At 40.1% G+C, this 25,906-nt stretch overlaps 1 protein-coding gene across 19 annotated transcripts in view; it reads left to right on the forward strand.

The window, feature by feature from the left end:
- The window catches only part of DMD (dystrophin), a 1,901,967-nt gene that overhangs the window by 1,063,634 nt on the left and 812,427 nt on the right, over positions 1 to 25,906 (forward strand). Inside the window, exon 1 of one of the 19 annotated variants that reach the window (XM_053308509.1) lies at positions 15,715 to 15,770. The exons of the other annotated variants lie outside the window; for them this stretch is intronic. The gene's annotated coding sequence lies outside the window, so the exon portion shown is untranslated. Of the gene's footprint in view, positions 1 to 15,714; positions 15,771 to 25,906 lie in introns of those variants that run through there. 19 annotated transcript variants of the gene reach the window in all.

A 25,906-nucleotide genomic window follows, 5' to 3' on the forward strand; every position in this document is an offset into this window, starting at 1 on the left:
GAACATTAGCAGCACACATCAACACCAGCATAGCTTTGCAAAGAACTAGGTTTCCAAAGCAAGTATGGTATCACACACGCAGCAGACTAGAGCCAACAACAGCATCAAAAATGTGCACTGTCCTTGCTCCCACAAGCATTTTTTGTCCACAAGCAACAGAGACACAGTAACATGTGTGGCACGCGGCCATAAAAGCGGGTTAAGTAAGGAATGGTGCACTGCAAAACAACATTCTGCCAGTGGAACAGTGAGGTTTGACCCCCCCTCCCACCTACACAAGTAAAAAACTGATGATGACAACAATGGCACACAATATTTTGGCTTCTTCTTTTTTTCCTTTCTTTTTTTTTTGGAGATTTCTGCAACAGATGACTGTAGCACCAGCAAGTGTAACCTATTGTAGATGCAAGCAATCTAGTTTAAATAAAAATTATGATGCTAGAAGTCACACAGTATGACCCAATTTTCACTGCAAAGAAATCCACACACACAGAGCAAGAGAACCTGTCCTGTGCCCATCCATGATGATGTCCCCAAAATACACAGGCAGGCCAGGCACATTAACAAACTGAACCAAGGCATTTGAATTGCATAATATTGTAACTAGTAAGGAACAGAACAGATACATCAGATACAGTACTAGGGAGGGAGCAATAACTAGGGGAACAACAGAAGATACAATAACAGATATAATATAATGGATTAAGAACAGAATAGATATACAATATAACTAGGGAAGATACAATAGTCCCAGAGAATGTTAATAATGATATATTAGGGGGCAGAGGGCTGGAGTACAGGCTTTTGTGTTTTTTTAAATCCACCTCCCCACCCCAATCTTTGGAATGGGGAAAAAAGACAGAATTGTTTTTTAAAACCACAGGGCTATGCTACCCTTAACCACCTACTAATACTAGCTAAAGGGGATCCCTCCCACACAGGACCCCTGTTTAAACTTCTTTTAAACTAAACAACATACAATGTTTTAAATCCAATTGCAACCCAAAACCTCCCTGCAAACAGGAAAAACCCTGAAGAATACAGAATTAAAGAGGTGTGTGTGTGTGTGTGTGTGTGTGTGAGAGAGAGAGAGAGAGAGAGAGAGAGATAGAGAGAGAGAGAGAGAGAGAGGTGTAAATTCACTCAGTCTAGGGCTTGACCCACGTTGTATGTCCACTTCTGTGGTCTGGTCTGCTCTCGGATTCTACTCTTTCTTCTTCAATCTTCTTCTTGGCTTTTTCTTGTTCTTCAGTCTTCAGATTTATGTGGGGGCTGGGGAAAACCTGGAAAATCTGGGGGGAAAGGGGGTGGCTAGCCAGGTGGTGACCAGTGGCCACAGGGGCTGGGGCTAGTGGCTGGCACATATCAGGCACAGGCAGGCAGTGCTTCTCTCAAGGGCATGAAAAAAGAATTATTCTTAGGATTCAACAACAACAAGCAATGCAGTAGAAATGAATTAATTTTAATCCATTCCCAGGCTGGTAGCCACACTAGTAGCCACTAGCCAGCAGGGCAGGCTGGGTGGGTAGTCTAGGCTCAGGCTGGCAAGGCAGAAGGCAATAGGCAGCATAGGGACAATGGCATGGCATTGTGGCAAGCAAAGCTCTCTCTCTCTCTCTCTCTCTCTCCTTCTGAGGCAGAACAAGGCAGAATGGTGCTGCTGCCTCTTTAAATCTGAATGAATGATGTAAGAATGATTGAATCCCTCCTTGAACTCCCTCCCACCCTTGAGTCTTCTTCAATCCTTTCCCAATCCTTTCCCTTCAATTCTTTCCCAATGTGGGGTCAGTCAGGAGTGGCAAGAGCCAAAGGAGACAATTAGGAGCAAGGAGACAATTGTCAGCAAATCAGCCCATGCTTTCGTTCACTGCTCTGAAGGCGGGAGATTCAAATAGATGTCAAACACAAAATGGAGACTACAGTGAGATCGCCACAAAATGGAGGTCCAAAACAACAAAACATTTGTAGCCAAAACAGAGACGATTCGTTTTGTATACAATACTTTCGGACTTGGCCATCAGGTGTTTTGTTTTGGCTACAAAACACCTGAAACGTTCCTTTTCAGGTACAAATAATTTTGTATCTGAAACGTTTCACATATCCCTACTCTTATTTCATAGAGTATATTTTATTTAATTGATTTATTTATTTATCATATTTATATACTGCCTGATGTGTACATTGCTAAACCGTGTGCATAATTTAAAACATGGCAAATATAAAACAGAGTAAAAAATAGTTAAAACAGTTTCACGGAATAAAAAGGCAAAACAATCTCATGAGATAAAAACAAATTAAGCAGTTTTTAATTTCAGTTTAAAGCCTGAGAAAACAGGTGTGTCTTGACGGTCTTCCTAAGAGCAAATAAAACAAAAATACAATAATATTTAAGTGCTAGGAATATGGTATCCATATCTTTTAGGAAACAGCATTACAGAGAGAGAGAGAGAGAGAGAGAGAGAGAGAGAGAGAGAGAGAGAGAGAGAGATCCTAATGCGTTGTAGTGACCAGACCCACTTTTCCCTTTATTAGAGATTTCTTGTTTTACTACTACTACTACTAGTAATAATAATTATAATATAACATAATAAATATAATATGTTTATAAACTGTGCTTCAACGAGCGTTCCCAAAGTAGTTTACATACAGAAATAAAAATAAATAAATAAAATCACCCCCTGTCCTCAAAGGCCTCACAATCTAAAAAAGAAACATAAGCTAGACATCAGCAACAACCACTGGAGGGATGCTATGCTGGGATGGATTGGGCCAGTTGCTCTCCGCCTGCTAAATAAAGATTTTACACATAAAAATAAATAGATAAATAAGATGGCTTCCTGTCCCAAAAGGGCATACCACAAACCCTTCTTGTAGTTTAATCAAGTATTTTCAGCAGCTACACAATAATGTCTCATTAATGAGGGAAAAATAAGAGTTTGATAAAAATATTGAAATGATTTATGTATATTTCCACTGGAAATAGGAATGAAAATTTAAGTCAGAGGAATACTTTGAAAAGCCAAGCATTAATTGATGCTTCTTAGATATATCAAATCAGTAGTTAATACTGCCTTTTCACTTTAAATGTTATAGTGGAATTGAATTCAACTGACATGATGGCATTCAGGGATTTCTTTGAATCTCTTTATTCTGTGCCATTAACCCACATGATACCTAATAACAGCTTTCATAGTCTCTTATTCCAAAAGCAAGTACATTCAGTTGGGAATGAAGACCTTTGCCTAAATCAGCATGTGGATTATTCTTGGTGGTAAAATCTGGGTGGTAATGAAATTTCACTAAACATTTTAAACTAACTGTGATTGAATCTCTTTTCCTAATTTGTTTGTAAATTAGAAAAAGGATGTGTTCTTTTAACTGGAACAACTTGCAAGAAACAGAAGAATTAAATTAAAATGGTAAAATCCGTTGGATGCACGAACCTGTGTACTGTATTGCAGTTGTCTAAGATTCAAAAATTCTGATTATGCTTAAGGAAGAGTTTAGGCCACATGATGTGTTATATTTTCTTGTGCGTTAAAAATGTATAATTTTAAAACGTATGTATGAAAGCAACCTTAAAATGGCCAAAAACAGTGGACGTTTTAAAAGTTGGTCTAATTTTGGGAATAGATCAGAGAAGAAAATTGAATTTAAGTTTGATTTGAAAAAGATTAACAAGTAAATAATCTCTTACAATAGGAAGAGTTAGATGCAACTGTATATAAAAAGGACATAAGTAGTAGTAGTAGTGGTAGTAAATGTGACTTTGATATCTTGCAAAGCTTTTAAAACTTTCTTAGAAGGTCACACATTTCATATTCACATCTGACCTTTTCTGCATTGCAAAGATGCATGATTCTGCCACTTTCCTGCTGCTTCCCTACACAGTTTTAATGCACAAGCAAGGATATATAATGTTGCATATTGTTTCTGTATCCATAGCAAGTAGAAGAAATCAGCACCAGAAACCAAAACCAGCAGTGGCATCCAATGGATGCAGGAAACAATTTTATTAGGACGAATCAATAATAGTCACAACACATTTTGAGTTATGTGCTCTTCACCAGGGCCAGAAAGTTTAAAAAATAATTAAATATAAATTTAAAAATTAAAACAACCAATACAAAAAAGAAAAAAGAGAGAGATAACACCTTAAATTTACACCACATTAGGAGACAGAAAGTACTGTTGAAGTATAGTTATAATTTCTTACACAGTCTGGTAGATATACAGTACCACACAACGCTCCCATCAGCCTTGTAACTGATCATTTGTGCAATTGCGCAAGAATGCAAATGTCCCATCCATTACAAGACTGATGGAGTGTTGTGTGGTATGTCAGCCATGGTCTCCAAGAAAAGCTCCAACTTTCCATAAGAATGGCTTGCCAGTGTAATAAATGAATCTTAACAAATCTGTCTCATCCATCCATTTAACCATCCAACCAATTCCATTGCAGTTCCCCCCGCCCTTTATTCCTAGCATGTTACCAGTGGCCTAATTATATAAGAGCTATGGGCTGGGGAGAATGGTCATTCTACTACAGTTCTGGATCAGAAGATATTTTTTGCTTAACTAAAAAATATTTACTGCTCAACAATATTTTTTGCAGAGTACGTTGGAGGCAATGCAGGATGCATGAGTTCAATGCAATGCTTTTTTTGAATCATAATCACTTCAGTCAGACATAAAAGGCCCGTTCAGATGATACTTTCAACGTGTGTACTCTACTTGTACAAATGATCCTCCAAATGGAAAACCACACATTCTCTACCCTGGATTTAAATACTAGATGTAATGTAGGATTTAGAAACTGGGGTAATCACTATCATGTGATTAGATGAACGTTTGAATGGCAATGTGATGTTTTTACCCCTTAACTACAGAGCTTGGATTTTAAACAGGACAGAGCCCAGGACTGGATCATCCAGTTATGTAGGAGGTGGGACCTATTTATGGCACAATTTTCTTCCTCACGGCCTGAGGTGGAGAGTTGTGAAGAGAGCTCTTTTAATCTCTGTTACACTAACAGGCACTGGTGGGAACTGTGTTGCTTACAAGTTTCACCCGTTTTTTTAAATCAATAAATGTGAAAAACTGTGAGAGAATATTTTGAGTTTCAAACATGAGGTTTTTGTGGGGTGTCTGTGTGTGTTTGTGTGTGTGTTTGCTGTAACAGGATAAAGGGGCAATCCTACCCACCAAGGGAAAGCCTTAGGGACAGAGAATCACCCCTGGTCCTTCTTACCCCCACCCCCAATTTCCAGTGCCCCACTTTCAGCCTCTTCTGTCACTCCCTCCCCCCGCCCCACATTTCTTCCTGCTAGGATCTGACAGAGCATTTTGCCCAGGAAGATCCTAGTCAGATTGGGAGTGAAAGACTGAAAGAGAGGTTGTTAGAGGAGAGACTCCAAGGTAGGGATAGGGGGTAAGCCAGACCACGAGGCAGGTCCCTTAAGGCATAGGGGTCACTCCTTTCCAGTGCCCCACTTTCAGCCTCTTCAGTCACTTTCTCCCCACCCCCTGTACCCACCAGGTTTTTGGCACTCACTATATTACTCACTATTGTCTATCTATCTAGAGCTGCTTATGCTTCTCTCACTCAATGACATGAAAGTTGCAGACCAAACCACATAAGATAGAAACATGCTGTTTTCGCAGGTAGATTAGGTAGATTCCACTCTTCATCCAGTCTCCCCCAAGAAATCCCAAACCCTTGAAAATCTTACCTTTTTAGTAAATGCAGAAAACACTCTCATTGGAAAGCATAGGGAATTAAACCCCTCATAGAGATAGGGACTAGTGTAACACAGAGAGATAAGAAGTTGATATCTGGAGTAAAGCTTTCAAATTGCAAACCCATATATGAGAGAGAGAGAGAGATACGCATAATATAGGAGTTCACTATATTTTAGGAACATAGGAAACTGCTTCAGAGCAGTTCATCTTGCTCAGAATTGTCTACACTGACTGGCAGGTCTTCTCCAAGGTTGCAGGCAGAAGTATCTCCCAGGCCTATCTGATCTTATAGTAGCAGGCATGAACTGTCCCATCTGCAAAGCAGGGTCCATCATGGTTTGTATTTGAATGGGAAACTATATGTGTAATCACTGCAAGATATTCGCTTTACGGGATGGGGCCGCTTTGGGACAAGTAACTGCATGGAAAAGCATCTGCAGAGGAGAGTTGGTCTTGTGGTAGCAAGCATGACTTGTTCCCTTAGCAAAGCAGGGTCTGCCCCGGTTGCATATGAAAGGGAGACTTGATGTGTGAACACTGTAAGATATTCCCTTTAGGGGATGGAGCTGCTCTGGGAAGAGCAGAAGGTTCCATGTTCCCTCCCTGGCATCTCCAAGCTAGGGCTGAGAGAGATTCCTGCCTGCAGTCTTGGAGAAGCCACTGCCAGTCTGTGTAGACAATACTGAGTTAGATGGACCTATGGTCTGACTCAGTATATGGCAGCTTCCTAGGTTCCTAAGGTTCCAAGTTCCCTCTCTGGAATCTCCAAAATAGGGCTGAGAGAGACTCCCACCTGGAAACTTGGAGAAGCCACTGCCAGTGTGAGCTAGATAGAACATTGGTCTGATTTTGTATAAGGCAGTTTCCTATGTTCTGATGAGATGGCAGGGACATCTGCAAGCATGAAGATGTTCTTCCACTAAGCTATGGCCCAGTCCCCTAAAGGGATAATTTTATGGTGTTCACACATGTAGTCTCCCACTCAAATACAAATTTGCTGAACTGGGGGAAGAACTGTCATGTATTACAGCATCATGACAAAGTTATTAAGGCAATTTCTGCAGGACATGTTAGAAGACAAAAACATTTCAGTATGATTGCATACAGAAATCCTGAACAAGGACTACTTCATGGCTTCAATCAGATGAATTCATTTGAAGAATCTATTTCTTATCAGTTAACACGCAAAGGAACACTGGTTTGTTTATTTATTTATTATAATAAAATTTATTATAAACTATTTATTTATTATAAACATTTATTTCTTTTTCTGAAAGCTGTTCAGACACTTTGGAAAGTGTGTCTCCTATGTTTTGGCAGATTGAATGTCCACAAAACTGGTGGGATCATATAATGCCATTAAGAGGATGAGCATTGGATAAGTTGCCTATAATGCATAGTGCTTTTTTACTGTTCCTTAAAAAATACACACACAACTGAATTGAACAATTTTATCTTGCTCTCATCTGGTAGGTTTTTCAGAGTGATCTTGTGTATGTTTAATGAGAAGTAAGTTTCATGTTAGTGGACTAAACTCCTATATACATGTGCATAGGGCTGCAGTATCTTTCTTTCTTATTTGGTTTTCTAGAGAATATTGTCCAGCAATTTTGATTTTGTCTTTTTCTAGAGCATCTGCAGAGGTAGGCAACCTTGGCTGTCCAGGGTGATTTCTAGACTAGACCCCACAATGGGGTCAGGATGTATCTTGGAAGTGTGCTTCCACACTTCCTGCGTCGTGACACTGCGATCCCTATGATAGCAGGGTACTATTAACATTTCCAATGCCTTGTTTCAAATTTCACTGTGATATAGAGCTAGGCCATCGTATATCGGGCGTGAAAAAGTTGCTTTTGTTTTTTTGTTAGTTGCTGTGAGAGTGCTCCCACTGTTGTTTACATTTAGAATGCAACTTGCCCGAATGGAGGCATTTTGCTGATGATGAGCAGCTAGTCTAGAAAGTGCCCAGCTGTTGTTGAACTACATCTCCCGTCCTCCCAAGTAACTATTTATTGTAGTTCAACAACAGCTGGATGGCCAAAGTTGCCTGAGTGCTCTTTTCATTCCCACCCACCCCAGTACAACCCTTTCTTGGGTTCTCCTTCTCTTGCATTCTCTCTGTTACACTCCTTCAGCTCACCCCAACCTGACTGGGGTCTTCCTGGACATAATGCTCTGTCAGATCCCAGCAGAGAGAAAAGCAGGTGGGCAGGAGGCAAGGAAGTGGCTGAAGAGGTTATAAGTGGGGCTCTGGAAGTTACAGGAGTGCTGGCAAGGGACCAGGCAGATCCATGTAAGGAAGCTGCCTTGTGGTCTACCCCCCTCCCCATGACCTCTCTGATTCAATCCTTCACTCTTAACCTGACTAGGTAGGCTCTTCCTCATCAAAACACTCTGTGAGTTCCTAGGAGGAAATTGGGAGCTTTAAGGAGGCTGTAAGTGGGGTGCTGGAAGTTGTGGAAAGGGCAGACAAGGAATGCCCCTCATGCCCTGTGGGACCTACCTGGTGGTCTAGCTCTCCCACAGCCCTCCCACACCTTTGGATCTTGCTTCTTGCAGCCTCTCAATTTTGTTCCTTCATTCCTGACCTTACAGCTTGGTCGGATGCTAGAAAGGAGAGTGATGTGAAGAAGCTGTAAGTGGGTGCTGGAAAGTGGTGGAAAGAAGGCAAGGGGCCTGGGGTATGCCCCTAGATCTCCAAACATGCCGATTTAATCTGTGTAATTCAAGCTAGCAGGCAGGGTTGTTGTTTTTTAAATAGTTGCTTCTTCATGCACACAAGCAAATCAAATGTAGATTAAATTAAGGTTTATTGAGAAGCAACTCCATTTTATCCTCCTTTCCCTCCCTCTTCCTTTTTGACTCCATCCCCACCCCCAGATCCCCACTTGGAGAAACATCTCAACAACACAAAATAAAGTATTAGATAGAATACAACACAGGTCAGCATGTCTCCATACTAGGGTTGCCATGCCCCTGATAATTCTGGGTATCACCCGGATTTTTAGCATCTCACCTGGATGGCTTAGCCTACCCGAATTTGCCCGGATTTCAGCTTTCATTAAAAAAACCAAAAAAACAAAGTTAAGCTCTAGCTCTTGTAGAAGTGGAGTTATGGAGCAAAACTATTGTAGAAGTGGAGTTATGGTGCAGTCACTATTCTGCTCAACCGCTGGACTTGGATTAAGAGAGGAAGAGCTCAGGAGGCTGGGTGGGAAAGTTTCACTTTCACAAATACAGTAATCCCCTGAGGAATGTTGCCTTGTTTGTTATCAGCAGGGGATCTCTATCAGGCAGTTGAGAGGATAGCTTGCTTTTGATGTGAATCACTATTTGCCTACCAGTCTGTGTATTGTAATGACTTTCCTGCCCTTACAGTCAATGCATGCCTACTTAGAAGGAAGCACTGTTGGTTTCAACCAGATCTTCCCTTAAATAAGTGTGTACAGAATTGCAGCCTTAATTAAAAAGTTGTGCGCTTTTTTTTGGTTCTATTGTTGCTATTAATATGTCAAGGAAAATGGTCAGGCAAAGATATCTTCCTCAACTATTGTTGGTAGATATCCAGAGCAAACACAAGTCGTCTAGAAAGTGCAGCTCCTAATTTGCACATGCAAATTATTTGCAGGCCAAATTACATAATATACAAATTGGGCACTTGGATTTGGAGAGCCAGAATATGGCAACCCTATTCCATAAGAACATAAGCACATAAGAACAGCCCTGCTGGATCAGGCCCAAGGCACATCTAGTCCAGCATCCCATTTCGCATAGTGGCCCACCAGATGCTGCTGGAAGCCACAGGCAGGAGTTGAGGGCATGCCCTCTCTCCTGCTGTTACTCCCCCGCAACTGGTACCCAGAGGCATCCCACCCCCGAGGCTGGAGGTGGCCTACAGCCCTCCGACTAATAACCGTCAATAGACCTCTCCTCCATGAAGTTATCCAAATCCTTCTTAAAGCCATCCAGGTTGTTGGCTATCACCACATCTTGTGGCGGAGAATTCCACAAGTTGATTATGCGTTGTGTGAAAAAGTACCTCCGTTTGCTGGTCCTAGATTTCCTGGCAATCAATTTCATGGGATGACCCCTGGTTTTAGTGTTATGTGAGAGGGAGAAGAATTTCTCTCTATCCACTTTCTCCACCCCATGCATGATTTTATAGACCTCTATCATGTCTCCCCAGAGTTGTCTTTTTTCTAAACTAAATAGCCCCAGGTGTTGTAGCCTAGCCTCATAAGAAAGGTGCTCTAGGCCCTTATCATCTTGGTTGCCCATCCTGATAGAAGATAAAGGTGCCAAAGTGCTCAGTTCTGCCTTGGAATAGAAATGCATCTCAGCAGCTGATCATTGTGCATGACTATCATTTTATGAACATATCTATGGGAAGGTCCTGTATTTGAAGCAGGAAATACAACAAAGGAGACCTGGGAACCATAGAGAGGAGGAAATGATGGGTCTGCATCTGTGAAAGGAAGGTAGATTAGCACTCTAAACATGTGATTGGAAGTATACACTCTACCACATCGGTCTGTTCATCTGAATCAGTTTTCCAAATGGGTATAACAAACCACAGAAGTACTGCTCACGCATTTAAAAGTATCATCTGAACTGGTCCAAAGATTACTTTTGTCAGCTTCCCAACCCTGCACTTTACCCTTTTGTGTGTGTGTGTGTGGGGGGTGCATTTCAGCACATAGACAGTAGTCATAATGTGTTTTGGCAGGTTACAGAATTGTAACCTGCAATGGGAGGAAATCAATAATAATTTTGACAATCTGAAGTTCTAGCACTGTGTGGCTGCATTTTAAGTTATGCTGCATTATGATGGGCTTTCAGTAACATTTTGTACACATGGATTATTCTGTGCTTAAATCTAAATGTGCATTGCCAAGGGTCTTCACAATCAATGCTGATTTTTTGAATCTCTCCCATCCTCCTTCTACAATGAAGCCGATATAGCAATAGGCTGTTCCTTGAATAATTTTTCTCAGCTAAACTTTTAAAAAGGATTAAAAATGTTAATATTCTGTAACTATTCTCAAGAAATACAAGATGAAGATATCTTCTGGTACACTGTTATGCAGTGCTTGCTGATAAATAATGTATTATAAAAATGAAACAATGGTTTTGTTTTTAAAGGCATTTCTGTAAGGCATATTTAAATCTTTGAACAAAAGTAGAAAGCACTGCATTTTCATAAAACTGATTGTATCTGACTATTCATTTAAAATAAGCAATTGTGTGGTGTAGGACGTACAAGCAATAGCAATATAAGTGGCATACAATTTTGCTTCAGTGAATACATTATTGTTTTTTTTATGTTACTTTTTTTTCTCACCAAGAAGCAGAATTGTTTATACAGTCCTAATGCAGCTAAAGCTGAATTTCTAATGAGAATGTGGTTCTTAGCATATGACTGGTCATCTTTACTTCCCTCTGTTAAATTTGTATATTTTTAGTAACATGGCTTTCACTGATGATTCACAGAAAGCATTAAACAAGAATAATTTCAATTGCAAACCTTTCAGTATGTGTGTGTTTACAATTTCAGCCAGATTAGAGTGTTAGCAATTGTATGAGCAAAAGCCTTTGAGCCCTGTTAAATAGAAATTAACAGTGGAGTTATTACAGAAGCTAGCTACTAACATTGTAGAGTTTTACCTTTGTACTTTCAAAAAAAAAATCACTCAATAAAACGCCATACTACATTAAACTGAAAAGAAAAATGAAACTATGGGAATATGCACATGTTTAAAGATGCATAATTTTAATTGCAAATGGTGCAATATCTTATGTCTTAAAGGAGGAGGGAATGTATATTTTACTATATTTTACTCTATAGTAGGGATGTGCTTGAAGTGTTTCTGCACCTCTGTTTCCAGATGCCAAAATGCTTTGAGCTGCCCCAGCCGAATTGTTTCAGGTGGAGATGAGTGGGCACTTTAAAGGAAGGCAAATCTTACCTGCTGCTCCGTTACACCTTCACTGCGCCCTGCCACCTCACCTGCATTTGCTTAGAAACAGGAAGATCCCTGTTCCCAGCAGGAAATGGCATCTGAACAAGTGTGGATGCCATCTTGAGTGGTCAAGATGGTGTCTCCACATGCTTAGATGCTATTTCCTGCTGGCAACAGGGAACTTAATGTTTCTAAATGTTGGAGATCCAGCTCCGGATGGCATCAACCTTTTGCACCAGGAACCCTGATTACCACTAGGGGCATTGGTAGTAGAGATAGATAGTTAGTGTCTCTTTCTCTTTCCTGTTTATTTCTGCCTCTATGGCCCCTCTATGGATAAAATGTACACAGCAACTTCCTGGGCATGTCTTCATTCTTCTTCCCAGAATGCTTCTAGCTCTCTCTCGCTCTCTCTCAGCACCATGCTTCTGTAGATCTCTCTCTGACCACCATGTAGCCAGTGATTAGAAATAGGTCTTTTCTATCATCATATACTTCTGAATAACGTCAGTTGGTTTACATGACTCTCCATGTTTATCATTTACAAGCTGTTGCCCCTGAGACCCTGTTAACTTCTGCTGTAATGGGAGTGAGTTAGCTCCTGAAATACTCTGCTATATAAGTAATCACCCCCAACACTAAGCAAATGCAGCTGGGCAAACAAAGCCTGGCTGCTTAATACAAATAGTGCACTTCTGGGGTGATGGGGAACAGTAAAGATGTAATGGAGGAGCAGGTAAGACCTGCCTTCCTTCTTTAAATTGCCTGCTCTCCACTGCTCGGATGTGCACGAAACACTTTGTGCACATCCCTATTCTATAGTTGTTTATGCTACAGTTTAGAGTCAAAAAAATTGTGGACAAATGTGAAATCAATGAAAATGTCAGAATTTTAATTAAGCATGTTGGATCCCATGTTTCAGGCATTTCTGATTGGTCCATACTGTTGTGAGCCTCTAAGGAACACCTTAGAAAAGGGCATCAAAGGAACACACTTCTGAACAAAACATACATTTTTTGTGCACAAGGGTACAAAAGCTGCACACAAGCACATTGTTTCAAATGTAAGTTCCTCTCCCAAAGTGCAGGTGTTCAACTTTAAGTATTTGTCAACTTGTGTTATTCTGCAATACTGCCAGTGGTTCCTTATATGTTCACAGCAGTGTGGGCTGACTGGAAATGTCTGTATAATGCTGTGCAGTATGTGGGCTGCCGATCTTTAAACATTTTCAAATTTTGCTTTTTAAAAGGTCCTTTGAATGCTTTAAGAAACTTGAAATGGTGCAAACAAAGGAAATTTGCACAAATCTGGTGCACTCTATTCCAGAATTTACCTGCTATTCAAGGATATGCTCCTGGGTATCTCACAACTGCAAGAAAATAAAAATGTTAGGACGGCTAAGTCAACAAATTAAATATACACATATATTTAAAAATCCCTCTTTAGCACAGCAAAACACATGAAGTTTGTGTCCGCTCAGTTAATTTTAAATCCCACTCAGGTTGAATCACCATCACCCCACTCTGAATGCATGTGTGCACATGTACCTTGATACCACCTCCCAGAACAAAATTTATTCCGCACACAGATGAAAAAAAATAGCGAGAATACTGTTTGGCTGTGGCTACAAAAAGATTCTTTTTAATGTTTTAACTAAATGTACCTCTGATATTAGAGAGACATGAAGGAGGGCATCTCCAGCAGATCTCAGTATAAAAGCAGGTTCATAACCTCCAGGCTTTACTACTGTAATGCACTCTATGTGGGGCTGCCTATGTATGTAGTCCAGAAACTACTGTTAGTACAGAATGTGTCAGCCAGACTGGTCTCCGGAATAATGCGAAGATACCATATAACACTGGTCTTAAAAGAACTGCACTGGCTGCCGATATGTTTCCAAGCAAAATACGAAGTACTGGTTATTTCCTATAAAGCCCTTAATGGCTTGCTCCTTGGTTGAAAGGTGAGTGCTTCCTTTGTCATTAACTCTCCCGGCTATTAAAATCATCTACGGAGGTCCGGTTATGCCAGCTTGTTTGGTGGCAGCTTAGGACCGGGCCTTATCTGTGGCTGCCCTAGGCCTCTGTACTGTACTCCCTGTTAAAACCAGAGTTTCTCTATCTCTGGCTGTTTTTACCCTCATGATGCAACTGTTTTCTCAGGCTCTTAATTAATTTTAATTGATTTTCTATCATAATTGTTTTGATAATTTTATCTTTTTACATTTGTTGCATTTTAACTCATGTGCACTGTATAGATGTACATAAGTTACACCTAGGTACTTATGTATCATAATAGGTACTTATGTAGTATATTATCATATTTCTATACTGCACATATCAGGCTGTATAGAAATATGATGAATTAAATAAATAAATATGGAAGAAAGTGGCCTTTCAGATAACCTGACTACAGGCTTTCAGATAAAGTTATTTCATTTCTAAACAAATCCAAATTTGGCCTGGTCCACTCCCCATAGACTCTTAACCTCCACTTTGCATCCAGCCACTTTCCCTTCTACCCTGGCCTAATCCCCAAGGTCCCCTTCCCCTTTAAACTGTGGTTACTGACTGAACCAATGGCTACACTGGTGGTGGTGACCAGTGTTTCCTCTAACAGAGATTCCCAGACGTTGGTGATTACAACTTCCATAATCTCCAAGCAAAAGCCATTGCAGCTGGGGATTCTGGGAGTGGTAGTCAACATCTGAGAATCTCTGTTAGAGGGAACACAGGTGGTGACACTCCATCTATGATTAAAGAAAAGAAAAGAAAAGAAAAGAGATCACTTCCTCTGCTCTCTGACCATTAACTGAAATGCTGCATTGTACCTATTGGCTCTTGGGAAATGTAAATTTCCTAAGGGTTACCAGCACTGCAATATACTTGGCAAAACTTCATTCCCCAAGAGCCAGTATACAAGCTTTCAAGCACCAACTGGAGAAGTTAAGGAGAGACCTCCCTCTCATTTCAGATTAATTGCTGCTGCTGATATGGCTGCCATGTTGTGAGATGAGCATCCCACCACCCACTTGTGTTGTCAAGGTTAAGATTAATCCTTTTCTTCTCTGTACAACATGTGCTGGGGAATTGCTGGGAGACACTTGTGAGAAGAATACTTTGTGAGAGTAGGAATTATTGGGAAATTGATGTATCATGGAATGTGTCTGTAGAATTTATGTTTGTACTGAGATGTGTCAGTTAGGAAAAATTGCATGCTAGTGAGCCAGGTTCTTTTCAATTTAACCTGAAACTTGATCATCCTGAGTTGAATCATAGGAACATAGGAAACTGCCATATACTGAGTCAGACCATTGGTCCATCTAGCTCAGTATTGTCTACACAGACTGGCAGCGGCTTCTTCAAGGTTGCAGGCAGGAATCTCTCTCAGCCCTTTCTTGGAGATGCCAGGGAGGGAACATGGAACCTTCTGCTCTTCCCAGAGCAGCTCCATCCCCTGAAGGGAAGATCTTACAGTGTTCACACATCAAGTCTCCCATTCATATGCAACCAGGGCTGACCCTGCTTAGCTAAGGGAACAAGTCATGCTTGCTACCACAAGACCAGCTCAGAAAATGTAGCTTTTTAAAAAATGTGGCTCAAGATGACTGGTTTGTAATTTTTTTTTGAATCAATGAAGTCAGTGACTTCACAAGAAGCTGTGCAAAAGATTGCAGGGTAAATCGTACTTCTGCTTGACTGTGAAGCAATTTCATTTTTTTTAAACCAAGCTTACATTTTACAAGCTAAAGAAGGGGTTTTTTTGTTTTGTTTTGTACACAGCTGCCAAAGCCTCAAAATTGGGCGGGGGGGGGGGGCAAGGAGCTCTCCCTAACACTTGGAATCTTCACTTTCACTTAATTGAAAAGCAGCTGCAGCTGCTGGAGTAGGAGATCAAGAGGTAAAGACAGTAATACATCGCCTGCCACAGCTCTCCCAGCATGCTTTGCTGTGCCACTAAATTCCAAGGATAAAGCCAAGAAACATTGATGAAAAGTGCTGCTCTTTCTTTTCTTTTCTTTTCTTTGCTTTTTTTTTTGGTGGCCCAGAAGCAAACACAAAGCAGTTGGTAAGAACATGCCCAAATGCATGTACTGTATTTGAATAAGTAGGAAGCAATTTGTTTAGCATGGGCTGCCTGGATTTGGGGAACTGGGATATGCCAGTGTGTTCATACATCTTTAATGGTACTTGCATTTTCAAGTATGTTTATTAAAAGTGCACACTTAATAGGTGAAGATTTGGAGCCTTCTCTTTGGTGTATATGATCTCCCACCCTCCTTTGCCACTTGCCTTTTAGTAGGCCCTTTAACTAAATATTAAGATGGAAAATCTGTCTAACCTCATTATTTTAAAGAATATTTATCAATTCATTGTGGCACATTTCAAATTTAGAATGGGTTATGCCGTTTTGATTGAAACCCCTCTTCTGTTCTGGAACAATACTTTCTATTCAAGCCTTTCACAGTCATTGACTACAGTTCTTCTGTATTATTCCATTAGACGAAATCTTTGTCTGTATCATATTGTGCATACAGAACAGAAGAGATTTAGCAGCTCCCATTTGTATTGGTTTACAGTCTGGAAGTATGTCACTGAAATTAATTCAAACATCTAGTTCTAATTCTGCCCCAAAGAACAATTTTAGACTGTTAAATATTTTTTTCAGAGAACGTGACATCAGTGGACAGTGCCTTAGAATATTTGCATTAGTTTCCATTCTTATTATTACCTAAACAGCAATATGAGGGAAAATTGCCTTCCAACTCTAAAGGAGTCTTATAATATATAATAAAGTAAATTTACTCAACCCTATGTTATCTGCATCCTATTTCCCATTCTATATTCAGTGCTTGTTCTTGTGTGTGTGGTTTTTGTGTGAGTGGGGGGTATGAGTTATGTGTTTGATCTTCAATTGAAAGCTCAGTAACATTGTCTTTCCTTCTCTAACACCGAAGTAGGTTCATATTGTGAATTATTATTAAGAAAACAAAATAAAATCTCATGCCTTCTCACATAGGACATCTTCTGGAGCATTTCAAGCATTATTCTGCTCTTGGAGTGTGTTTTGGGCTTCCATGGCTTCTCCTTCATAATCACTTTACATATTTACCATAGCTCTGTTTAGACATTACATTGTGCATGCATATAGATATGTACATATGTACACACACATGTTTTTGTATGTATGACGATAATGTGTTTATTCTAAAAGTGAACCTAATATGTTTATTCTAAAAGTGTAATCAGGGTATGGATAGGGAACATAGGAAACTGCCATATATTGAGTCAGACCATTGGTCTATCTAGCTCAGTATTGTCTTCACAGACTGGCAGCAGCTTCTCCAAGGTTGCAGGCAGGAATCTCTCTCAGCCCTATCTTGGAGAAGCCAGGGAGGGAACTTGAAACCTTCTGCTCTTCCCAGAAGGTTTCATCCCCTGAGGGGAATATCTTGCAGTGCTCACACCTCAAGTCTCCCATTCAGATGCAACCAGGGCAGACCCTGCTTAGCTATGGGGACAAGTCATGCTTGCTACCACAAGACCAGCTCTCCTCTCCTAGGGAGTGTACTGCTGTATGTTCCTAGTACATAATGTGTGAATAACTATAGATGCATACAGATCTATATTGTGTATTATGTACGCATATTGTACTTGCGTTGAACGTAAGTTGAATATGGCATATATGTAATACATTGTACCCAAACTAGAAACAGTATATTTATTTAAGTGGAGGACTGTGAGTTCAATCAAGAACTCTTGAAAGCTGGGTTTGAACCTAGGTTCTGGGAGATCACAAACTCAGATCAATGCAGCATTTATTGGTTTGGGTATTACATTCTACAAACAGTGAGCAGGCAGAGCAAGAGTAAGGGAGGCAAAGCATGCAAACCCAAGGCCTGTTTCAATCTCACTGTAAGCAGAAGTTCTAGGAGATGACTATCACCTAAACAGATCCAGAAACAACCCCAGAGCATGTTACAGCATCCAAACACATTCAGTTGCTAATTAAATTACATTCACTTGTCCTACTAAGACAAAGAGGCACCTTTTCTTTTAGCAGGTGGTGACTCTCTTATAATTAGTAAGGGTATAGCAACTCCAGGGTTGTTGGCTTGTGCCTTGTATTTATTTTTAGATTGTGAGCCCCTTGAGAGAGGCAACTATTGTCTCATATCTTTTCCTATGTAAACCACTTTGAGAACTTTTTTTTTTTGCTGAAAATTAGAGTATAAATATTTCTAATTATTATTAGTACTATCACTAACTTGGATGATTTTCCCACCATGAAGGAAAGTTGACATGTGTGAAGTGGCCTCAGAGTCTGAAAAATATTTTTTCGAGCTTAATTCTGAAGAAAATAAACTTTCCCTACATAACTGACTGAGCCATTTTATCAGTGTACTTGAGGAGTCTGAATAGAATAGAGGATAACTTTCATTATTTATATTTTCATCTAGACTAGCAATGAATCTCTGCTCCAAACCTAAGCACCTCAATTTGCTGATGCTTTAGGTCACAAAAGAGTTATCTCTTTCCAACTGAATAAAAGGACCTTAGGAATAGAACAGTGACTCTTTCCAGATGGATTAGGTGTTGTGTTGTTGAGATGAAGAGAATTGGGAAGACTTGCTGGTCCTAAGGCTAAAAAGTCTTCCTACCCCACTATGAGAATATAAAACAGGAGACAATGAACAAATCTGTAAAATCACTAAAAGTTCTAATTTCTTGAATTTTCAAAATCTTCAGTGAATTACCACTCCTTATTTTTAAAATGTACCTCTAAAAGTTCAGTGTGTGTGTGTGTGTGAGAGAGAGAGAGAGAGAGAGAGAGGTACTGATAGCAATCACACAATATTAATCACTGTGTTGCCCTATATATTACAATGGCATTCGGTGTGTTAAATGAATGCTGATCTAATAGGAACAAGACTGCCATGGCTCCATAGAGTCACTTCAGTGCACTTCTAAGACATACTCACATACACAAATGATAAATAAAATTAAGCAACATTTATGAATACATAAATCATTTTTAGATATTTCCTATAAAGTCCTGAGTGAATATCTTATATTGCTATATTTATTTTGTGGGTCTAGTTTCTGTTTGTTTTCAGCATATAACAATTTAAATCAAGTCATTGGCCTTAACGAATGTAGAGCAGTGTGTCCACATACTTAAATTTCTGTTAGGCTTCAGTGTTCAATGGTAGATATATACAGGTACATCCAATGTCAGTCTCCTAAATTTAGTATGTGGTTGCCTGCTAAAAAGTTAGAATTTCAAATCCAGTGTATACAAATGGTTCAGTTTGCTAGGCAGGCAAATGTTTTACTTATAATATGGCTCCTCAAGCTATGTTGGTACATTACTTGTCAGGATTGTTTTCTCTCATCAGGCATCATTTTTCTCTCATCACAGACAAGTAGACGTGTGTGTGTGTGTGTGTAATTAAGACATTAGTTACACTTGTAGAGATTTATGTATTGCAAAATTATCCTACTCTTTCCACTGTAGACTTTTCAACATGATCCTACCTCTTGAGAGCCAAGCAGAAGATTTTGCTACAATTACTGCCATATCCCATGTTCTATATGGGGGAAAAAAACACTTCTTGCTGTCATTCCTAGCCTATAAAAAACATCCTGGAGTATTAAAATTGGACTCGAGTGGCTGGGAAGAGAAAGGCAAATTTATAGTAATCAACTTTCATATTTTATAATTATAGTCCACATATGTATTTAAATAATAATTAAAAATCCAAAAAACAGACCACAGGAGTCTGACTGATGTCTTGTAATCCACACAGGATAGGTAAAGCAGCTGTTCTGTAAGCTTCTCTGCAAATCTTGGGCCTCGGTCTCTCTGGATGCTGATGCTGATTCTGTGGCTGAGTAAAGGATGCTGGTGATCAGAGAGCCACTGATCTCTTCTGTTCAATAGCTCTGTCTTTGTCCTTTTCCTTGTCTCAAACTCTTCTTATTCTCACAGCTTCTCAAGAGCATTTCTCTTTCCTCACAAAGTCTCTTCCTGCGCAGGGGTCTGCACAGCTATCACATCTGAGTAGTGGCTCTAGTCCCTACCAACATTCCCATACATGTATAACAAAGAACTGTATGTATTGCACACACTTACAGAAATCTTATCAACAGACATTTCACTTCCTTTGCTTTGCCTGTGGCATTTTGTCTAATGCTTTGATAAACAGGCACTCAGTGAGCAAAAATGTTAAAGGTCCTTCTGAAAGACCACCAGAGAATACAATGCATTCATGGAAAGAGAAATAGACTGAGCATCAGATGGGACAATATTTGATAATCCAAAGACTAAACTGAAGTAGTGAGAGCAAGAGTGAAAATGCTCAAGCCCCTGTACCTTTGGCGCCAAGTCTTTTTCATTTGCCTTTTTGGTTGTTTTGGTAAAACCTCCAAATATAGACACAAAAAGTTTATTTGAGAAGAGATTGTGTTCCCCTTTGAGCTTGTTCTGGAAGAAGCTTTGTTATGCCTTAGGGAAGTGGTGGAGATACGGAGGCTAGTGGTCAGGTTTTCAGTGTCGCTGAGGAGAAATAATCAACTGATAAGTTTTGTGTAGCATTAGGGTTGCAAGAGGGAAGAACATTTGCCCTCTTTCACACATACCATTTGTGTATATGCATTTGTGTGTGTTTTGTTTCTGGTTAATGTTTTTGTTTTTTACTGAAGCAAAATAAAATTGTTTTAAGAGAAATGATACTTTTGGTGGCTCATAGGTGGTTTGACAAATATAAGTAATTAAATAGTTTACAAACTAAGTAATTTGTTTTCCTTTCATTGGGGAGCCTCACATTTCTTTTGAAAGAAGGTGAGAACTTGCTTTGTGTTCCTTCAGTTAGGCAACTTCAGTCTGCTAGGGAACATGGCCTTTTTGGCACTTGTAGCCACCTAATGGCGCAGTGGGGAAATGACTTGACTAGCAAGCCAGAGGTTGCCAGTTTGAATCCCTGCTGTTGTGTTTTTCAGACTATGGAAAACACCTATATCGAGCAGCAGTGATATAGGAAGATGCTGAAAGGCATCATCTCATACCGTGTGGGAGATGGCAATGGTACTCCCCTCCTGTATTCTACCAAAGACAACCACAGGATTCTATGGTTGCCAGCAGTCGACACCAACTCGACGGCACACTTTTCCTTTTACCCACAGCTTGGAAGGCTATCCCCAGGGAAGCCCACTTGCCACTTCTCTTATCTCATTTCTCTATAATATGAAGTTGTTTTAATGTAGGGAGGCATTCTTGATCATTGAGCTGGTGGAAAGAATTGTTGCAATCTGTTTTAATTCTGTTGTTGCAATCTTTTAATTCTGTTGTTGCCTGCTGTTGTTGCAATCATGTTTTAATTCTGCTGCACTTTGGTTTTAAAATAACTTAAATGAAACTAGTCCAGCTGATTTCTTAACAATTTGGTCACCTTTCTTGGAAAATGCTGACATTCGTAACAGGTTACATTTTTTAAATAGTTGTGACTAAATCAAGTTTTGTTATGAGTAATATCTTTGAATATAATACAATATGGTATGTTCCAGACAAAGGAAATCTATATATATAATTCTCTAAGGCGAACCCATGGCTAATCCTGTGCATGGCAGCTCTCTTGACAATTTGTGAGCAGAAGCACCGTGGTGATTGGGCAGTAGAGATTCCATATGCAGATAGGGAGGGGTTGTGAGGGAGGAAAGAGCCCCTTAAGGAGAAGAATATTGTCACTGTGTGAATTAGATGAGGAAACAAGATGAACAAGATCTGTTAATTCAGCGTGTGGGGGAGGGAGGGAGGGAGGGAGGGAGGGAGAGGGAGAGAAGGGAGGGGAAGAGAGGAAAGAAGGAAGGGTGAGAGATGGGCTCGAGCCTGTCAGTGGCCTGAGGGGAATGAGAGGCCATGGCAGTGCCTATTGGCAGCAAAGAAGGGCCCAGTCAACCACTGCTGGGACTACTGAGGCCATTGGTGGAGGGAGGAAGTCAGGCAAGGGACAAGCCCGGGCCTGTCAGTGGCCTGAGGGGAACAAGTGGCCATATCGGCAGTGGCAGTGAGGAAGGGCCTGATCAACAGCTGCTGCTGCTGCTCCTGTGGGGAGGAGCAGGAGTGGGGCTCAGGTGAGAGTGGAGATGACTCTCGGGATAGAGGGCTGCAGCTTGGTCAATAGGTGCCAGCAACACTGCAGCCATGACCAAGTAGGGTGAGGGGGATGGAGTAAAGGGATGGAGGAGTGACCAAGAGGAGTAAGGGGATGGAAGCAACTGGATGGAAGAGGAAGAGCAGGGGGGCAGATCAGGTGAGGATGGAGAGATCTCTGAGGTGAGGGGGGCTGCGGTATGGGGTGAAGGGAGCAATCAAGTACTAGCACGCAGATATTTTGCACAGGTTAAGCTAGTATTATTTAATTTATGTTTATTGAAGCAGTTGTGATTACTTTGATGTAGGCTTGTTCAATATTTATTACAATTCTTATATCTCTCCTTATAATTGGATCTGAAAGTTAGGGGTAGGGGTTATTAGGAAGTGTTTTTTTCTTTAAAAAAATTATGTTATTTACCTGTTGTATTTGATGTTCTTCTATGTGGCATGAGGTGGTATTCCCCCCCCCCCCACCACCACCACTGGACATGTTCCTTCTATTTTTCATTGAAAACTTCCATCTTAAAATAATAATGTTAAAAGGAAGAAGACTAAATAAATTTGTAGATGTGGCTTTAGTAGCTGCTGCTCTGATTGTGTCTAGATTGTTTTTAGGATGGTTTTATTTTTGTATGCACTGAAGGATATTGTATTCTGCATTGTGACAGTATGATTTATGTGTTTTAAAATAAACAATTTTCTTTTATTTTTGGTCTTTAAATATGAACATGTAACAGGGATCCAGGCCAGAACTCTTCAGTAGTAGCCACAGTGTTTATGCAGCAGCTGCAGACAGACTGAGCCAAATTCCAAATCTGCCTTTATACAGACATGCAAAAGGAAGGATGAAAAAAGTTCTGTTGGTCAGAGCAGCCGCAATTTTATGCATCAGTATCATTCATTAGAATTGCTGCCTAAATGAAAATGTAAAAGCAAACCTAAATGTCAAGAAAATGTAACAAGTATGTGTATATTCTTAGGGTCTTATAGCTATCATATCCTAATAATGGCTCTAGTTCCTACCAACCTCTCATACATGTATAACAGAGAGCTATATGTATATAGAGCAGGGTCTCTATTTTATAAATATGGACAAAGAGAATAATGGGAAGAAGAAAGAAAACAAATTTCATACAGGATAACGTTATTTAAACACAATGATAAGGGATGTAGTATGAGATGCCAGAAGTCGAAGACTGGGTGGAAAGAAAGAGAACAAATTGTTGATGAAGAACACTGGCTGACATCCTGACTTCCGAAGCATGCACACTTCAAGCAGCTGCGGAGACGCAGTGTAGCACTGCTCCATTGCAATCTAAATTATGTTCACAATTGTGCAAGAGGGCTATTGTGCTACTATTTTGGGCTGCTCCCATGCTCTGGAAATGCTCTGTGGAAGTGTAAACATGTCCCTGCTGTAAGGGACATGCTTCCACTTCTATAGAATACTTCCGAAGCACTGGAGATCGCCCCCAAATATTAGAGCTCTTGCACAGTTACACCCACAATTCAGGACACAAGGGAGCAGCATGTGGGCTTTCACTTTGTTCCTGCAGCTGCTTGAAGCATAGGTGCTTTGGTAGTCAAGTTGTCAGCCCCTGACTCAAGATTGTTTCAGAAAAGTGGCAACTGAGACCCAATACACAACCTGCAGCATGCCTCATTCCTTTTAAATGGGCTGTTCCAGAAAAGCACTATAGTACACGAGCACATTTCTGCTGCGATCTTCTTGTGCTAGTTCAACTTTAATTGTATCCAAAAGCTTAGTTAGAATGTCAGCCAGTGACACTATGGCAGATTTAGTTATGGCAATTTCACATTAAATGTATGGCTTGAACTTGTTTCTCTATGGTATTTGCTATGCCAAGAGATGGTATTTGCCATGCCAAAGCAAACCCTAGTGTTTTTTTAATGGTAAATACCAGATCTTTCAAAAATGGTACCATTAGGTTCATTTTTCTGTATTCAAAAAGTAGGATATGATTTGGGGGAAATGCTTTTTTAAAGCAAAAAAAAAACAAAAAAAAAACAGAAGTGAAATGACAAAATTCCTAGGAAGAAATTACCTCAGATTAAATGAGGCTCTATGAACTACTACAGAAGAAGCTGAAGTAGAGCATCCCTGCCACTTGATTTTGTAGCTCAGTAGAAGAGGACAGAGACAGTCTTCCCCTTTCTTTATCAACAGACCATGGAATAAAATGGTGTCAAGAATAATATCTTTTTAGTTAGTTATATTGCTGAAAAATGTGTCAAGGTTTGGCCTCATTCATACATCACTAAGCCTCCTGAGACTTAGACATAAATAGTAAGTCAGTGCTTATAACATTTCCTGTTCTATTTAAATAATTTTTTGGTGTGGAACCTCTTGACTCGATAGTGTTGTTCCCACAAATTCAGAATGACACTTGTTGCTATAAAATGTAAAGCCTGTCAGGTTTTTGACAAGCAGTCTACCATCTATCTGTATCACTCTTAATGCCACACGTCTACATTTAGAAGCTATTTTAACCCTGAGGTTTTCCCTGAAAAATCTAGCAGTTTTGAATAACTTTTCTGTTAATGCTATGTTAGTATGCACCATTTGGAAAAAAGTAGCAATTGAGCAATAATTATTTCAAATATTTATACTGACTGTGGAAACATTTTGTATTTGGAACTTGTAGAAACGTAACATTTTTTCTTAAAGCAGCTATTGGTATTTATTTTGTGTATTAAAATGACAAGAGGCATCTTTAAGCATAATTAGTAGGTGCTTACCTCCGCTCTGGCCTCACCTGCAAGCCATTATGAGCAGCAGTGCGCTGCCCAGCATTACCTGTGGTGGGGAATCTACTCCGCCACTCACCTGGTCGCCAGTGTAGGATCAGCTCTGTGAAAGTCAGATAAGCAGCAGAGCTGATCCCTCGCTGCAGGGAGTGCTGGGTGGTGCATTGCTGCTTCAAGCAGCTTGCAGATGTGTGGCCAGAGCAGAGATAAAGTAAATGTAAAGTGTGCCGTTAAGTCGATTTTGACTCCTGGTGCCCACAGTGTCCTGTGGTTTTCTTTTTGGTAGAATACAGGAGGGATTTGCCATTGCTTCCTCCCGTGCAGTATGAGATGATGCTTTTCAGCATCTTCCTGTATTGCTGCTGCCCAATATAGTACCAGTGAGGATTCGAACCAGCAACCTTCTGCTTGTTAGTCAAACATTTCCCCACTGTGCCATTAGGTGGCTCACCTACTAGTTTATGCTTACAGGTACCTCTCGCTGGCAGCACCCACACTGGCCACTACTGGTCAAGTCTTTTTCCTTGTGTCTGTGCCATGTTTATGACACAAATATATATGGCAGCACTTACTTGTATTTAAAATATTCTATGTTAGAAAGTGTAGCTCCTTAAACCTTTAAAACCTTAAAACCACTAGTTTGTGTTATGCTTTTTAAATGATTCAGTTAAAAAATTCATATCCTGATAATTCTCAAATATTTTACCTCAGTATTTCTTGAAGGTCATCTCTGGAGGCGGCGGCGGGGGGGGGGGGGACATTCAAGGGTTATGGATATATATTAAAAATACACTGTGCAGTAAAAATTGTTTTACATTCAAAGTCTTTGATTCAGTGGATGTTCCTTATGTAGTCAGTATAGCCATAGGGCACACTGACATATGCTTAGTTTCCTTGAAGTCAACAGATCTAAATGTAAAGGAGTGCAGCATCACAGCTATAGGGCAAGATGTAGAAGAGAATGGCACACACAATCACTGCTTTGCTTGTTTTTGTTGCTGTGGCTGAGTGTATCATTTTCTCCCTAGTCTGTGTCATTTATTTAGATTGGAGCCTTAGTAAACTGTTATTAATTTTATGTGTATTTGTCATATCCTTTTCTCTCTTTTTGTTTTATCATATTGCGTATAAGAATTATGTTGACCTAATCAATGAAAGTTAAGCCGGAGGCTATGGGCAGATTGGGATACAGCTGTCTGAGAATGTTGGTCTCTGACACCAGCCTTTAAACCAGACTTGCTCAACTTTGCCACCCTCCAGCTGTTTTGGACTATAACTCC

Source organism: Hemicordylus capensis, chromosome 3 (assembly GCF_027244095.1).
Source record: "Hemicordylus capensis ecotype Gifberg chromosome 3, rHemCap1.1.pri, whole genome shotgun sequence".
Classification (NCBI taxonomy): domain Eukaryota; kingdom Metazoa; phylum Chordata; class Lepidosauria; order Squamata; family Cordylidae; genus Hemicordylus; species Hemicordylus capensis.